The 17,108-nt window shown below is 45.9% G+C and overlaps 1 protein-coding gene across 8 annotated transcripts in view; it reads left to right on the top strand.

Moving 5' to 3' along the window:
• The window catches only part of ctnnd2 (catenin delta 2), a 1,121,748-nt gene that overhangs the window by 957,666 nt on the left and 146,974 nt on the right, over positions 1–17,108 (top strand). The window lies entirely within an intron of this gene.

The raw sequence follows: 17,108 nt of genomic DNA, 5'->3' as shown, positions 1-17,108 counted from the left end.
ACGACTCCATGCAGCAAGCGCGACCTAACGTGGTCGCTTGAGCCGTATGTCCTCGCGGGGCCGGTCCCACTTCGATTGCCGGAGCCGTATGGAGTTGTGCGGAGCTGGTCCCGACATCGCGAAAACTGACACTGTTCAAAAATTCCACGCGGCAACGGCCTGCCGGCCCGCAACCGCCTCGACACCATACGCACCACCTCGACGGGCGTGTGCAATGTCTCGACGCCGTACGTCACGCGCGAACTTCCCGCGGACTTCGCTCAAACTTCACGTCACTCACTCGACCTCCGCGCGGCCCCTGCTTCCGGTTTGGTCGCGCTCGCCGCATGCTGGCGTATGCTGGAGGGACCGCCCTGTACGGGGATCACTCGACCTCCGCGCGGCCCCCGCTTCCGGTTTGGTCGCGCTTGCAGCATGCAAGTCGCATGCTCGTGGGACAGGCCCTTTAGGCTGAATGTAGTTAGAATATTGTCAAATATGCATGGTGGCTGAAACTATTTTTATGCACAAAACCTATATGCGGTACAACCAAGGGGCAGCACAATGGTGCAGCTGGTAGAACCACTGCCTCACAACTTCAGAGACCCTGTTCAATCCTCACCTCGGGAGGCATCTGTGTGGAGTTTGCACGTTCTCCCTGTGACCGCATGAGTTTCCTCCGGGTGCTCCACTTTCCTCCCACATCCCAAAGACGTGCAGGTTTATGGTGAGTTGACCTCTGTAAATTGCCCCTAGTTGTAGGGAGTGGATGCGAAAATATATGATTATGTATAAAATAAACGACTTACCTTATGTTTTGTCCCGTACGTGAGATCCGTTCCGTTGACGGCGTTAGAAGCCGCTTTTTATTTAACTCCAGCGCTGAAATTGTCCCACGTTTTGTATTTTTTTAATTCTGAGAACGGCAGTCGGAACGAATTTTCAGCATCAGGTAGAAGCCCAAGAAAATATCTCGGACAAGCAGGAGAAAACGGCATTTTAATCCCCCCCCCCCCACCCCCCCCCCCCCCCCCACCACCCTTCCACACTCACTGGAAGACAGAAATCTGGTCCATGTGCCCGTGCCAACCGTGATGCCCTATCTGTTGGTTTAGGTTTATTATTGTCCCATGTGCCAAGATGCATTGAAAACTTCTCCATGCTACCCAGTCAAATCATACTAGATGTTGTAGGGAGGAACTGCAGATTCTGCATTAAACCGAAGATAGACACAAAATGCTGAAGTAACTCAGCGGGACAGGCAGCATCTCTGGAGAGAAGGAATGGGTGACAGATGCTGCCTGTCCTGCTGAGTTACTCCAGCATTTAGTGTCCATCTTCAAATCATACTATAGTTGAGTACAATCAAGCAATAGCCAGGAACACTAGATAGTGCCAAGAGAAAACACCAGAGTGCAGAATATCATGTTATTATAGCATTATAGCTTTAGTTTAGTTTATTATTGTCTAGTGGACACTATTGTACAGTGTAAGTTTGTTATTGCAAGCTATCCAGTCAGTGAAAAGACTATACATGAGTACAATGAGGACGTCCACAGTGTACAGAAATAAAGATGTAAAAGAATGGAGTGATTGTAACGAATCGTCGCAGCGGCCTCTGCAGTCCGTCTGTCTTTTTTTATTTTCTGTCTCGTTTGAGTGTAGTTATAGTGTTTTTTTAACTGGGTATGGGTGGTGGGGGGGGGCAGGGGGGGAACTTTTAAAATATTTTCCCTGCACTGGGAACCCGACCTTTTCTCTATCGGGTCTCCGTTGTCGTTGGGGCCTTGCACCGTGGAGCGGCCTCCAACCGAAACGACCTGGGGCTCGAGTCGCGGAGCCTGCGGACTTACTTACCATCGCGGAGCTGGCCGAGTTCGGAGCGGGAGGAGCTGTGGTCGCGCGCAGCTGTGACCCGACCCCGGAGATTCGGAGGCTCCAGCCGCAGGTCCGGTGGACAGGAACACCGGGAGCTCGCGGGTCCCTGGTGGGAGACCGCTTTTCGGGGCTTCCGCAACAGCGACTTCTTCTGCTCGAGTTGCGGGGTTGAAAAGTACCTGGAGCAGGGCCTTACATCGCCCGGCGCGGCTTTGAATGGCCTCGGGACTTGCTAGCGCCCGCTGGGGGCTCCAACATCAAGACCCGGAGTGCGGCCTTGCATCGCCCGGTGCGGCTTTAGTGGCCGCGGGACTTATTTACCATCGCCCGCCGGGGGCTTTGACTTTGACATCGGGAGGAGAACGAGGAGTGCAGGGGAGAGATAAGACTTTGCCTTCCATCACAGTGAGGAGGAGATTCGCTGTGATGGATGTTTGTGTAATTGTGTTGTGTCTTGGTTCTTCTTCTTGTGTGTATGACTGCAGAAACCAAATTTCGTTTAAACCTCAATGAGGTTCAAATGACAACAAATAAATTGTATCATTGTATCAAATTGTATCATCATTATTGATCTTCTGGGACCAGCACACAAAGAGTTGCCTGGTTTTGGAGCCATCTTGGAGAGGTTTCAGAGCAAGTGCAGATAATAATAAAGCAAGGACTGCAATGAAGTAGGTTGGGAGTCAAGTGTGTTTCATTGTCTTTTACCCTGAAATGGAACAAATATTGTTTTATTTTCAGCAGCAAACTGCTATTGACTATATAAAAGGACACAGAGTGCTGGAGTAACTCAGCGGACCAAGTAGCTTCTCTGGAGAACATGGATAGGTGACGTTTCATGTCGAGACCCTTCCCCAGATCAGGACTACGGACTACAACCTTAGTTTCTGAGTGGATTTTTCAGTACTCTGATAATAACAGGGTACAGCTGTTCCTGAATCTGGTGGAATGTGCATTCAAGATGCCCCTATCACCAGATCTGCTGCCAGATTCAGGAACAGTTAACTGTTTCTCCCATTTTTGCTTCTTCAATCCCAACAACTTCTGTATCTGTTTCTTAAAATTAAGATTATATGTCTTTCAACAGGCTTTACTTCTTGAAAGATAGAATTGAAAAATGTAGAAGTTATGATAAACTACTCGAGAATATTTGACCATGCTTGGAGAACACTTTTGATATTTACATTAAAAAGTAATACGGAAGCATTGGGGATGACGGAAAGATGTAGGCGCTATAAAATATACAATTAAAAGATGATACCATCAGGAAATATAGAACAGGCTGAGATTTTCTTAACAATTTAGAAGGATGAGAGGGAATCTCATTGAAACATATAAGATTGTTCAGGGTTTGAACACGCTAGAGGCAGGAAATATGTTCCCGATGTTGGGGGAGTCCAGAACCAGGGGCCACAGTTTAAGAATAAGGAGTAAGCCATTTAGAACGGAGACGAGGAAACACTTTTTCTCACACAGAGTGGTGAGTCTGTGGAATTCTCTGCCTCAGAGGGCGGTGGAGGCAGGTTCGCTGGATGCTTTCAAGAGATAGCTAGATAGGGCTCTTAAAAATAGCGGAGTCGGGGGATAAGGGGAGAAGGCAGGAACTAGCCATGATCACATTGAATGGCGGTGCTGGCTTGAAGGGCCAAATGACCTACTCCTGCACCTATTGTCTAGTGTCTATTGACTATAAAAAGAAAGGACGTCAAGGGAACAGCGTAGTGGAAGTTTTTGTTAAGATCAAGTGAGGTTCGAAGCAGAATAAGTGCAGATTGTTTCTGTAAAATAAAATTAGTTTTAAATTAGTTTCTTGAAACTAATTTTAAAAATGAGGGGATATTTCCATAGCCTCTGAGTAGGTGAGCTTGTTGTTCTCCTTGCGTTTGAGGCAGCAGAGGTTATGTAACACCCTCCAGGCGCTGTAGCCAATTCAATGTGCTGTTGTCGATGGACGTGAGGTCATCCCTCCACCAGGGGGGCGGGGGGCAGCCCAGTCGAAAATAACCATATAACCATATAACAATTACAGCATGGAAACAGGCCATCTCGACCCTTCTAGTCCGTGCCTAACACTTATTCTCCCCTAGTCCCATCTCCCTGCACTCAGACCATAACCCTCCATTCCTTTCCCGTCCATATACCTATCCAATTTATTTTTAAATGATAAAATCGAACCTGCCTCCACCACTTCCACTGGCTCATTCCACACCGCTACCACTCTCTGAGTAAAGAAGTTCCCCCTCATTTTACCCCTAAACTTCTGTCCCTTAATTCTCAAGTCATGTCCTCTTGTTTGAATCTTCCCCACTCTCAATGGAAAAGGCTTATCCACGTCTATCCCTCTCATCATTTTAAAGACCTCTATCAAGTCCCCCCTTAACCTTCTGCGCTCCAAAGAATAAAGACCTAACTTGTTCAACCTTTCTCTGTAACTTAGTTGCAGAAACCCAGGCAACATTCTAGTAAATCTCCTCTGTACCCTCTCTATTTTGTTGACATCCTTCCTATAATTAGGCGCCAAAATTGTACACCATACTCCAGAATTGGCCTCCCCATGAAAATGGCGTGCTGCGCAGTTTGTTGGTCTGCTCCACACACAGGCTGGTGATGAATGCAGCCCCCAGCGATGCATGTTGGTGTTGAACCGGCCGACCCACTCTTTGCGGGGCAGGTCCGAGCCAGGTGGGGCTGTGGTGTTGGGTACAACAGTGAATTGCGGAGGTCGGAGTCGGAATCAGCCGAGAAACATTTCCTGCCCAAAAGCTGTAAATGCAGACAAGTGAAGATGCAATACATTTTCTCATTTTCTGGACCATAATTGCTATTTCGCGTGTTAGCTGTCGTTCAGTTAGTTCCACTGTCACATCTGAATCAGACAGTCATGGATTCAAGTCCCAATCCACACTTGCTAGTTGACAGTTCAGCGCAGCTCAGAGGAGCACTGCAGTGTTGGAAACTGTAGACATTGAACTAAACCCTCTCAGATGGACACCCAGGCATTGTAGAAAGATTTATGGTAAATCCGGATACCTGCAACGGGGAGAATGGATCAGAGGATACATTGAAATATTTAGATAAAAGGTGGTGAAAGAGTTGTGTGAAACTTGCCATCTGCAGGGGTGAAGAGTGTGAATCTATACTGCGAGTTAAATATTCCTTTGACTTTAATGTGCCCCATTTTTCCTTGTTTGAATTTTTACTACTTGCATGGCATCGGTTTTTCCTTTATATCTCTCTTGATCCTCCAGTACTTGACTTTCCTTTAAGCTCTCTCATTTAGTTTTTAACCTTTCTCACATTTGTTTGGTTGATCAATCTTGTCTAATAAAGCAAACACATCAGGTTTATGTAAAGGTCTTAGATTCCTCTATTTTTCTTCGGATCTCCGACTGTTCAACCACACTTTCATCTCCTCTGTCAATTTCTGCCTCATTCAAAATCTGCCTTGCCTATATTAAAAGCCTATTATAAATCCAGTAACTCCTTTATAGTTGCTGGATCTTTGAACCTTATCTTGGGCTATCGCACCAGGCTGCGTGGAAGAGTTGATTTTATTCAGGGAGGTTGCATACAATTGATTCAAATTAACAATGATACAGTAAATATCTTCACTTCCATGGTGGCACAGCGGTAGAGTTGCTGCCTTACAGCGCCAGAGGCCCAGATTCGATCCTGACCTCGCGTACTGTCTGTACGGAGTTTGCACGTTTTCCCTGTGACCTGCGTGGGTTTTCTCTCCAGGTGCTCTGGTTTCTTCCCACACTCCAAAGATGTACACGTTTGTGGATTAATTGGCTTCAGTAAAATTGTAAATTGTCCCGAGTGCTCGTATGATGGTTTTAGTGTGAGGGGAATCGCAGGTCAGCACGGACTCAATGGGCTGAAGGACCTGTTTCTGCGTTGTATCTCCAAACAAAATAAACTGAAACTAAACTTCCCCAATCCATATCAACTATTTCACATAACAGTTGTCGGCATGCTTGACCACATCTCAGACTCATTCGTTACTGCATTTTCATCAGGCATATTGAATACTTGTTGCAACATGTGCGAGTCACTTCTTCATATACAGTGGTATCCAAGATAATGCAGCTGAGGATATTTGATTGGGTTTGTCACAACATAGACATAGAACAGAACAGCACAGCTCAGGAAACATAGAAACATTGAAAACATTGAAACATTCGATTGATAGAATTTATTGCCACACAACCAGGGTCGGTGGAATTTTGGGTTGTCAGCAGCGGTACAATAATAAAGAACACACAACCACAATAAAAAATATAACACAAACATCATTCAAGCACCATTCAATATGATCATGGCTGATCATCCAAAATCAGTACCCCGTTCCTGCTTTTTCCCCATATCCCATGGTTCCATTAGCCCTAAGAGCTATATTTAACTCTCTCTTGAAAACATCCAGTGAATTGGCCTTCACTGCCTTCTGTGGCAGAGAATTCCACAGATTCACAACTTTCTGGGTGAAAACAGTTTTCCTCATCTCAGTCCTAAATGGCCTACCCCTTATTCGTAAACTGTGACCCCTGGTTCTGGACTCCCCCAACATCGGGAATATTGTTCCTGCATCAAGCCTGTCCAATCCCTTAAGAATTTTATATTTCCATAAGATCCTCTCTCATCCTTCTGAATTCCAGTGAATACAAGTCCAGTCGATCCATTCTTTCATCATATGTCAGTCCCGCCATCCCTGGAATTAACCTGGTGAAGCTACGCTGCACTCCCTCAATAGCAAGAATGTCCTTCCTCAAATTAGGAGACCTAAACTGCACACAATACGGCAGCTGTGGTATCACCAGGGCCCTTTACAACTGCAGTAGGACCTCCTTGCTCCAATACTCAAATATTAGTTTAAAATAATTTTAAGACGGAAATCTGTTGGGGAGACTTATCTGAAGGTTTACAACCAAGTTAGATAAATGGATTTTGAAAATGCTGGAAACATTCAGAAGGTCAGGCAGCGTCTGTGGAAACAGATTTAATGTTTTAGTTTGAAGACTCAACATCCGTACAGTTTTTGTCTCCTAATCTGAGGAAAGACATTCCTGCCATAGAGGGAGTACAGAGAAGGTTCACCAGACTGATTCCTGGGATTTCAGGACTTTCATATGAAGAAATACTGGATAGACTCGGCTTGTACTCGCTAGAATTTAGAAGATTGAGGGGGGATCTTATAGAAACTTACAAAATTCTTAAGGGGTTGGACAGGCGAGATGCAGGAAGATTGTTCCCGATGTTGGGGAAGTTCAGAACAAGGGGTCACAGTTTAAGGATAAGGGGGAAATCTTTTAGGACCGAGATGAGAAAATCATTTTTCACACAGAGAGTGGTGAATCTCTGGAATTCTCTGCCACAGAAGGTAGTTGAGGCCAGTTCATTGGCTATATTTAAGTTAGATGTGGCCCTTGTGGCTAAGGGGATCAGGGGGTATGGAGAGAAGGCAGGTACAGGATACTGAGTTGGATGATCAGCCATGATCATATTGAATGGCAGTGCAGGCTCGAAGGGCCGAATGGCCTACTCCTGCACCTATTTTCTATGTTTCTATCAGAACCCACAACTGCTGCCTGCCTTGTGTTTGCAATATTTTCCATTTATTATTTCAGGTTTTTATTTTTATTTTCATGAGATAAACAGTGTACTGGTGCAGATCAATACCATCTAAATGAATGGCAGGGTTGCCTCAAGTGGCTGAATGGCCTTTCTGACGTATGTCCTTCAGTCCAGTTCAATGCATCATCGTTTACTTAACTTTGAAATATGTTGTGCTTAATTCCTTTAATTTTGTATGCAGGGATTGTATGCAATTGTAAGTTCTTTTTTAATGTGTTTTTAGTTTATCCTTTTTATTCTTTATTTACGAGAATTACAAAACATTTCCAGGACCGAGAAAGGCAAACTGATTGATATTGGCATTTAATCTCCACAAAATCTTCTCTAATCCTTCTGCATAAAACTGTCAACATAACTCTTCCTTCCTTTACCCTCATGCTTATCTAGCTTTCCCTTAAAGACTGGAACTCGTTAGATCACTCACTTTCTAATCAGTAGTCAAAAAACTGAAGGATGGAAGCACATACATTCATCTCAGTGGCTTGAGTTTGATTTCAGTCGAACTAATGTTTCAATGGTTTATTTATTATCACATGTGCCAAGGTAGCGTGACATAATGTTTTGCATGTATCTCAACAAGACTATCACCATACATTAGCACAATCCCCCACTTAGTACAGAATGTACAGAACAGGCCCAAATTGGTCTCATAATTTGAGGAAGAACATTCTTGCTATTGAGGGAGTGCAGCGTAGCTTCACTAGGATGGCGGGACTGACATATGATGAAAGAATAGACAATAGGCAATAGACAATAGGTGCAGGAGTAGGCCATTTGGCCCTTCGAGCCAGCACCGCCATTCAATGAGATCATGGCTGATCATCCCCAATCAGTACCCCGTTCCTGCCTTCTCCCCATATCCCCTGACTCTGCTATTTTTAAGAGCCCTATCTAGCTTTCTCTTGAAAGCATCCAGAGAACCTGCCTCCACGGCCCTCTGAGGCAGAGAATTTCACAGACTCACCACTCTCTGTGAGAAAAAGTGTTTCCTCGTCTCCGTTCTAAATGGCTTACTCCTTATTCTTGAACAAGGGCCCCTGGTTCTGGACTTCCCCCAACATCGAGAACATGTTTCCTGCCTCTTGCGTGTCCAAACCCTTAACAATCTTATATGTTTCAATGAGATCCCCTCTCAACCTTCTAAACTCCAGAGGGTACAAGCCCAACTGCTCCATTCTCGCAGTATATGACAGTCCCGCCATCCCGGGAATTAACCTTGTAAACCTACGCTGCACTCCCTCAATAGCAAGAATGTCCTTCCTCAAATTAGGGGACCAAAAATTAGGGGACCAAGAATGGGTCGACTGGACTTGTATTCACTGGAATTTAGAAGGATGAGAGGATATCTTAGGAGTCTAGATGCAAGAACCAAATATATGATTGTACTCAATGGCCAATCTACTTGACACATTGCAATCTACTTGACACATGCTAGACTATCGGTCTCCATGCCCATAACTGAAACTGGCCTAAACCCTCTGACAGTACTGCTTTAACATACACTTTAGGTGAAAATCCATTTCTATTCCAGGTTTAAAAGCACCTGACATGCATTTAAGGCTGAAGGTGAGGGGGGAAAAACAATAGGAATCTGAGGGGCAACTTTTTCATGCAAAGGGTGATATGTTTATTGAACGAGCTGACGGAGGAGGTAATTGAGGCAGGTACTAATGCAAAGTTTAAGATATATTTAGACAGGTACATGAAGGCAAGTGAGTAAGGCAAGGCAGTGCCTTTACCACCTCAGGCAATTGAGGAAATTCAGAGTGTCTCCGAGGATCCTCCAGTGCTTCTACTCAGCGGCGGTGGAAAGCATCTTGTCCGGAAATATTACCATCTGGTTTGGGAATTGCTCTGCCCAGGACAAGAAGGCTCTGCAGAGAGTAGTGCGTTCGGCCGAACGCACTATGGGAACTTCACTCGCTCCCCTGCAGGAACTATACATCAGAAGGTGTAACTCCAGAGCCAATAAGATCATGGGAGACCCCTTCCACCCCTGCAACGGACTGTTCCAGCTGCTACGGTCAGGCAAACGCCTCCGTTGCCATGCGGTGAGAACGGAGAGGTTGAGAAGGAGTTTCTTCCCAGAGGTAATTAGGACTGTAAACTCCTATCTCACCAGGGACTAACTCTACTGAACCACTCTACTGGTTTTTTTTAAATTGCTGGTTTTTTTTCCTTTTTCCTTCCTCCCACAATAACCATATAACCATATAATAACCATATAACAATTACAGCACGGAAACAGGCCATCTCGACCCCTCTAGTCCGTGCCGAACACATAGTCTCCCCTAGTCCCATATACCTGCGCTCAGACCATAACCCTCCATTCCTTTCCCATCCATATAACTATCCAATTTATTTTTAAATGATAAAAACGAACCTGCCTCCACCACCTTCACTGGAAGCTCATTCCACACAGCTACCACTCTCTGAGTAAAGAAGTTCCCCCTCATGTTACCCCTAAACTTCAGTCCCTTAATTCTCAAGTCATGTCCCCAATATTTAATATGTAAAAGAATATGTGATTCTGTTCCATTCTGTTTGTAGTTTGTTTGGTTGTTTGTTTGTTTTTTGCACAAAGTCCGCTTTACATTTCACTGCACATCTCGTATGAGTATGTGACGAATAAACTTCTTGACTTGAATAGGACAGGTTTAGAGGGATATGGGCCAAATGCAGGTTGGTGGGACTGGTATAGATGGGACATGTAGGCCGGTGTGGGCGAGTTGGGCTGAAGGGCCACACTGTTTCCACACTGTAAGACTCCATGACTCTAAATCCAAGGAATGTTCTTCAATCTTCAGAATCAATGTGAATATAATCCCACTGGAAAATCAGAGTGACATCTTTTGTACAATCTTAATGTGGACTCTGGTTGAGACAATTAGGGTTTATGCATTGTAATCAAAATGACTGTAAAGAGAGAGCCAGCTGGATCAGTCCAGCTGCAGTTTCACAGATAAAGTTTTAATTAAACATTTTCAAGATAGCGAATTCTTTCATGTACTCCTCTTCCAACTGTAGATAAATTCTCCCTAGAAGCGCTTGTTTACTGCCTTAACACAGTTAACATTTATTTGATGTTGCCATTCCTTGCTACTTCATTCTTTTGTGGTACTGAGTGTAATTATGTGAAGCTCATTTTCCTAAGTTTATTAGTCTTTGGCTTGCACGCAAAGGGCTGCATTGTGCCCTTGTCTCTCCTCCTGTTTTAACATTTTTGTCAGATTCTTCATCAGAGATGAGCTTAACCCATTCTGGTGAACATTCTGACCCGGACTCCACTCCCCGCCGGCCTCCACCAGCGACTCTGCCGACCCTCGCCACTCCACCCGCCCAACAGCGGGCCGCGGCCGAAACTGAGTCCCAGGCTCAGCACCGGGCCCACAGTCCCCACAATGCAGACTTCCACACCACGGGGCCCGACTGTGCTGGGTATTACTCCCCCCCCCCTCCTACAGGGAACCTCAGTGGGGCTTCCATTGGTTCTTCCCCTTCCCCTTTTAGCCAGGTGACCCCAGCTCCTCTCCACCCATACAATAGTCCTCATGCCCCCCTCCTCTCTCAACACCCACCATCCCCCCACCAGACATTGCCTCGGCCTCCATCTACTCACCTGCCTTCCTCAGACCCCAACCCCCACCCGTGCCGTGTGTTCACCATCCCCTCTGACCTCCCCCTTTTTGATACGGAACGGTCTGTCCTCACCAGAGGCCTCACCTTTGTTCCCCTCCGTCCCCACCTCAACGGGTTCTGGGTCTGCCACCACATCGAGCTCTTCTTCCGTCCCCTCCGCCTCTGGACCTTTTTCTATGGGAAGGAGTCCTCACCACCCAGTGATGACCCCTTCTCCAGACTCCAATGGACCCCATCCTCGTGGACCTCCCCCGGATGGCCCGCTACCTTCTTTAGACCTCTTCATTTCCAACTGCCGGCGTGACATCAATCGCCTCAACTTTCCCACTCCCCTTACTCACTCTAACCTCTCCCCCCCTGAATGTACAGCCCTCCGTTCACTCTGCAGCAACCCCGACTGCATAATCAAACCCGCCGACAAGGGAGGTGCCGTGGTGGTCTGGCGCTGAGTCCAGGCGACAACTCTCAGACCACCTCTTCCTACTTACAGTATCCTTGGACCATGACCCCACAGATGAGCACCAGGCCTTAATCTCAAGCACCATTTCTGATTTCATTACTTCCGGCTCTCTGCCCTCTACAGCCTCCAACCTTATCGTTCTCCAGTCCGCACGGCCAGATTTTATCATCTCCCCAAAATCCACAAACACAACTGTCCTGGCAGACCCATTGTTTCTGCTTGTTCATGTCCCACCAAATTAATTTCCACATACCTCGACTCCATCCTATCCCCCCTGGTCCAATCCCTCTATACCTATGTCCAAGACATCTCACATGCTGTTGACTTCCATTTTCCAGGCCCCCACTCCCTCATCTTCACCATGGATGTCCAGTCACTCTACACCTCCATCCCCCACCAGGAGGGTCTTAAAGCCCTCTGTTTCTTCCTCGGCCGCAGAACCAGCCAATTTCCATCCACCAATACTCTCCTCCACCTAGCAGAGCTGGTCCTTACCCTCAATAACTTCTCCTTCGACTCCTCCCACTTTCTCCAAATCCAAGGCGTTGCTATGGGCACTCACATGTGTCCCATCTATGCCTGCCTCTTTGTAGGGTATGTCGAACAATCACTGTTCCAGGCGTATGCAGGCCCTATCCCCGAACTCTGCCTCCACTATATTGACGACTGCGATGGTTCTACCTCCTGCACCCATGCAGAACTCACTGGCTTCATCAACTTCACCACTAACTTCCATCCTGCACTCAAATTCACCTGGACCATCTTCGCTATATCCCTACCGTTTCTAGACCTCACTATCTCCATCACAAGAGACAGACTACTGACCAACATCTACTACAAACCCACTGACTCCCATAGCTATCTTCATTACATTTCTTACCACCCTGCTTCCTGTATGGACTCTATCCCCTCCTCATAAATTCCTCCGTCTACGCCGCATCTGCACCCATGATGATGTGATCCAAACCAGGGCATCGGAGATTTCCTCATTCTTTAGGAAACGGGGGTTCCCTTCTTCCATTGTAGATGAGGCTCTCACCAGGGTCTCCTCGATATCCCACAGCTCCGCTCTTGCTCCCCCTCCCCCCATTTGTAACAAGGACAGAGTCCCCCTTGTCCTCACCTTCCACCACATCAGCTGTCGCATACAGCATATAATCCTCCAACATTTTCACCACCTCCAACGGGATCTCACAACTGGCCACATCTTCCCATCTCCACCCCTTTCTGCTTTCCGCAGAGACCGTTCCCTTCGAAACACCCTGGTCAACTCGTCCCTTCTCACCCAAACCACCCCCTCCCCAGGTACTTTCCCCTGAAACTGCAAGAGATGCAATATCTGTCCATTTACCTCCCCCCTCGACTCCATCCAAGGAGCCAAACAGTCTTTCCAGGTGAGGCAGAGGTTCACTTGCACCTCCGCCAACCTCATCTATTGCATCCGCTGTTCCAGGTGTCAACTCCTGTACATCGGCGAGACCAAGCGCAGGCTCGGCGATCGTTTCACTGAACACCTCCACTCAGTCCGCCTTAACCTACCTGATCTCCCGGTGGCTCAGCACTTCAACTCCCCTTCTCATTCCCAATCTGATCTTTCTGTCCTGGGCCTCCTCCATTGTCAGAGTGCGGCCCAACGTAAATTGGAGGAACAGCACCTCATATTTTGCTTGGGTAGTTTACACCCCAGCGGTATGATAATTTACTTCCCTAACTTCTCTAACTTCAGATAGCCCTTGCTTTCTCTCTCCATCCCCTTCCCAGTTCTCCAACTAGTCCTCCTGTCTCCGACTACATTCTATCTTTGTCCCGCCCCCTCCCCTGACGAAGGGTCTCGACCCGAAACGTCGCCCATTCCTTCTCTCCAGAGATGCTGCCTCATCCGCTGAGTTACTCCAGCATTTTGTGTCTCCCTTCGATTTAAACCAGCATCTGCAGTTCTTTCTTACACACTAGCGAACATTATGTTGGACCACATTCAGAACAGAGTCTGTTGCCGTCCTTTTGGGGTAAATCATTGAATGAACTTTTCCAATGAGATTTATTCACCATGATGAATTACTTAAAGTAATAACAGGATAATTGTGTCAGTGGGAGACATGGGTACTGATTGTAACTATTAGCCTACATCTGGGATCAACTTATGATACAACATTTCCATTGGGTAACCATTATTAACCAGCTGGTTACGATGATGTTAGTTCACAAGCAAAGTTTTACCATTTTGGATTCATTCCTCCAAATAAGTAATCTATTGAAGTAAGGTTTACAAGTTCACAAGTTATAGGAGTAGAATTAGACCATTCGGCCCATCGAGTCTACACCACCATGCACTCATGGCAGATTTCAGCCACTTAATCCCATTTTCCTGCCTTCTCCCCGTAACCCTTGACACCGGTTCTAATCAAGCACCAAGCCTTGCAGAGCTCCACTAGTTTCTTGAGGTGGGTGGGGGGGGGGGGTGATGAAAGGTGCCGTTTCGAATCGGGACCATTCTTCTTACTGGAAGAAGGTTTGAAGAAGGTTCATGACCCAAACTATTGCCTGTCCATTTCCTCCCCAGATGCTGCCTGGCCCATTGAGTTCCTCCAGCACTTTGTGCTTTGATCAAGATGCCAGCATCTGCAGTCTCTTGTGCCTCCCTTTATTGAAATTATGGTTCTCGAGCTCAACTGTCCGATCAAATCCAAAACACTACAATTAATTGGCTTATTTTCTTACTAAAATACCAGAGTAATTTAAAAGCCCACATGCTGAGGAACTATATATGCTTACGCAAATTAGCGTGAAGATTACTTAACTCTCTCGTGATTTGCTGTCCACACTTCAATCTCTTGTCCCCTCCCACAGTTTGTCTATGTTCTTTCAGTTAAGTATTGGCAAGCTTCAATCAGCCCATCAAATATTTTTCATTTAATTCCAGTTCCCTTTTAAAAGTTATTACTGAATCAGAGCATGCATTGCAGACTATAATAAATAATTTTTAAAAATAGCATTTCCATGTAAAATGCCATGTGTGGTTTCTTTCAGAATGCCAAGGGTAATAAAAGTGGAGAGAAGATAGACAAAATGCTGGAGTAACTAAGCAGGAACAAGCAGCATCTCTGGATAGAAGGAATAGGTGACGTTTCAGGTCGAGACCCTTCTGCAGATTAAATCAGGGGAGAGGGAGATACAGTGATAAGGAAATGTAAGGTGTGAAAATGAGACAAAGGGAATGGAGATCAAGGAGATCAAGGAACATGTAGAATAGATCATTGTTAGCCAGGAGGGTAACAATGAATCAGAGATAAAATGTAAACAAGGACAGTCAGACTAGTCGGAGAACTGGGACAGTGGGGAGGGATGGAGAGGGATAGATTACTATCTAAATGGCGTCATGTTGGGAAAAGGGGAAGTACAACGGGATCTGGGGGTCCTTGTTCATCAGTCTATGAAAGTAAGCATGCAGGTTCAGCAGGCAGTGTAGAAAGCGAATGGCATGTTGGCCTTTATAACAAGAGGAGTTGAGTATAGGGGCAATGAGGTCCTTCTGCAGTTGCACAGGGTCCTCGTGAGACCACACCTGGAGTTATGTGTGCAGTTTTGGTCCTCTAATTGGAGGAAGGACATTTTTGCTATTGAGGGAGTGCAGCGTAGGTTTACAAGGTTAATTCCCGGGATGGTGGGACTGTCATATGCTGAGAGAATGGAGTGGCTGGGCTTGTACAATCTGGAGCTTAGAAGGATGAGAGGGAATTTTATTGAAACATATAAAATTGTTAAGGGCTTGGACACAATAGAGGCAGGAAACATGTTCCCGATGTTGGGGGAGTCCAGAACCAGGGGCCACAGTTTAAGAATAAGGGGTAAGCCATTTAGAACGGAGATGAGGAAACACTTTTTCTCACAGAGAGTGGTGAGTCTGTGGAATTCTCTGCCTCAGAGGGCAGTGGAGGCAGGTTCTCTGGATACTTTCAAGAGAGAACTAGATAGGGCTCTTAAAGATAGCGGAGTCAGGGGATATGGGGAGAAGGCAGGAACGGGGTCCTGATTTGGGATGATCAGCCATGATCACATTGAATAGCGGTGCTGGCTCGAAGGGCCGAATGGCCTACTCCTGCACCTATTGTCAATTGTCTATCGAGAGGGAAGTTAGAGAACTCAATATTCATATCGCTGGGGATTCTGAGAGAATGTTGTTTGGAATGCCTCTGGGAAAGGAGGGAAGGGGTGGAGGTAAATGAGAAAAGAGCTGACGTGTGTTATTTTAAGTATTATTACTGCAAAGGAGATTTGTTTTAAATTTCTGAATGAATTGAATGGAAGCATGCAACATGTTGGGCCCAGAGGGTGATCAGATACAATCATCTCATTCTTTTAAATCTCTTGTCTACTTGTAAATCTCACACCATTTCTAGTTGTTCTAATCATATTCTGTCACTGGATTTTGTCTGTGGAACTATTACGCTACCATGCTGAGTATATTCTCCACTCTGCACCTTTCCCTTTGCTCTACCTATTGTACTTGAGTTTGACTCTATTATGTATAATATTATCTGGCTTGATTGGTTAGCAAGGCGGTTACAGCGAATGCAGCACCGGACACACGGGTTTGATCCCGACTAAGGGCGCTGTCGGTACGGAGTTTGTACGTTCTCCCCGTGCCCTGCATGGGTTTTCTCTGAGATCTTCGATTTCCTTCCACACTCTAAAGACGTACAGGTTTGTACATTAAATAGCTTGGTAAATGTAAAAATTGTCCCTAGTGTGTGTAGGATAGTGTTAATGTGCGGGCATCGCTGGTCGGCGTGGACTCGGTGAGCCGTAGGGCCTGTTTCCGCGCTGTATCACAAAACTAAATATGCAAAACAAAGCTTTTCATTGCACCTCAGTATATGTGACAATAATCAACCTAAATCTAATATATTTTATTTTTTATTTAATTTGCTCAGAATATCATTGGTATTTGCAGAAGGAGAAAGAGTTAACTTTTCACATCAGATTCAAAATCCAGTACAGAAAGCAAATGCATGATACCTCTGCAACCCTTTCTCCAACCCATATATCTTTATTCCACTCTTGCCTCCTAATAGTGGGCAATGTGTAAAACCAGCTTCAGTCCACTTTATCATTCCAAAAGGTCACCATTATTTTCAGCATACATGCTATCCTTCTTCCTGCTCCTCCTATGCCTTTCCGCTGACTGGATAGCACGCGACAAAAGCTATTCACTGTATCTTGGTTCATGTGACCATAAACAAAACTATTCATTTTGGCATGGTGGCGCAGTGGTAGAGTTGCTGCATTGTAGCGACTGTCAAATTGCTGGCACTCGCCTGAAAAACTGGCAACTGGAACGGCGACTATCAGAGTGGAACACACACACACACACACACACACACACACACACACACACACACACACACACACACACACAGACACACACACACACACACACACACACACAGAGACACACACAGACACAGAGACACACACAGACACAGACACAGACACACACAGACACACACACACACACACA

This window comes from Amblyraja radiata, chromosome 2 (genome assembly GCF_010909765.2).
Source record: "Amblyraja radiata isolate CabotCenter1 chromosome 2, sAmbRad1.1.pri, whole genome shotgun sequence".
In the NCBI taxonomy this organism is placed as follows: Eukaryota; Metazoa; Chordata; class Chondrichthyes; order Rajiformes; family Rajidae; genus Amblyraja; species Amblyraja radiata.
The sequence above is the reverse complement of the archived record's forward strand: the minus strand, read 5'-3'. Positions and strand labels throughout refer to the sequence as shown.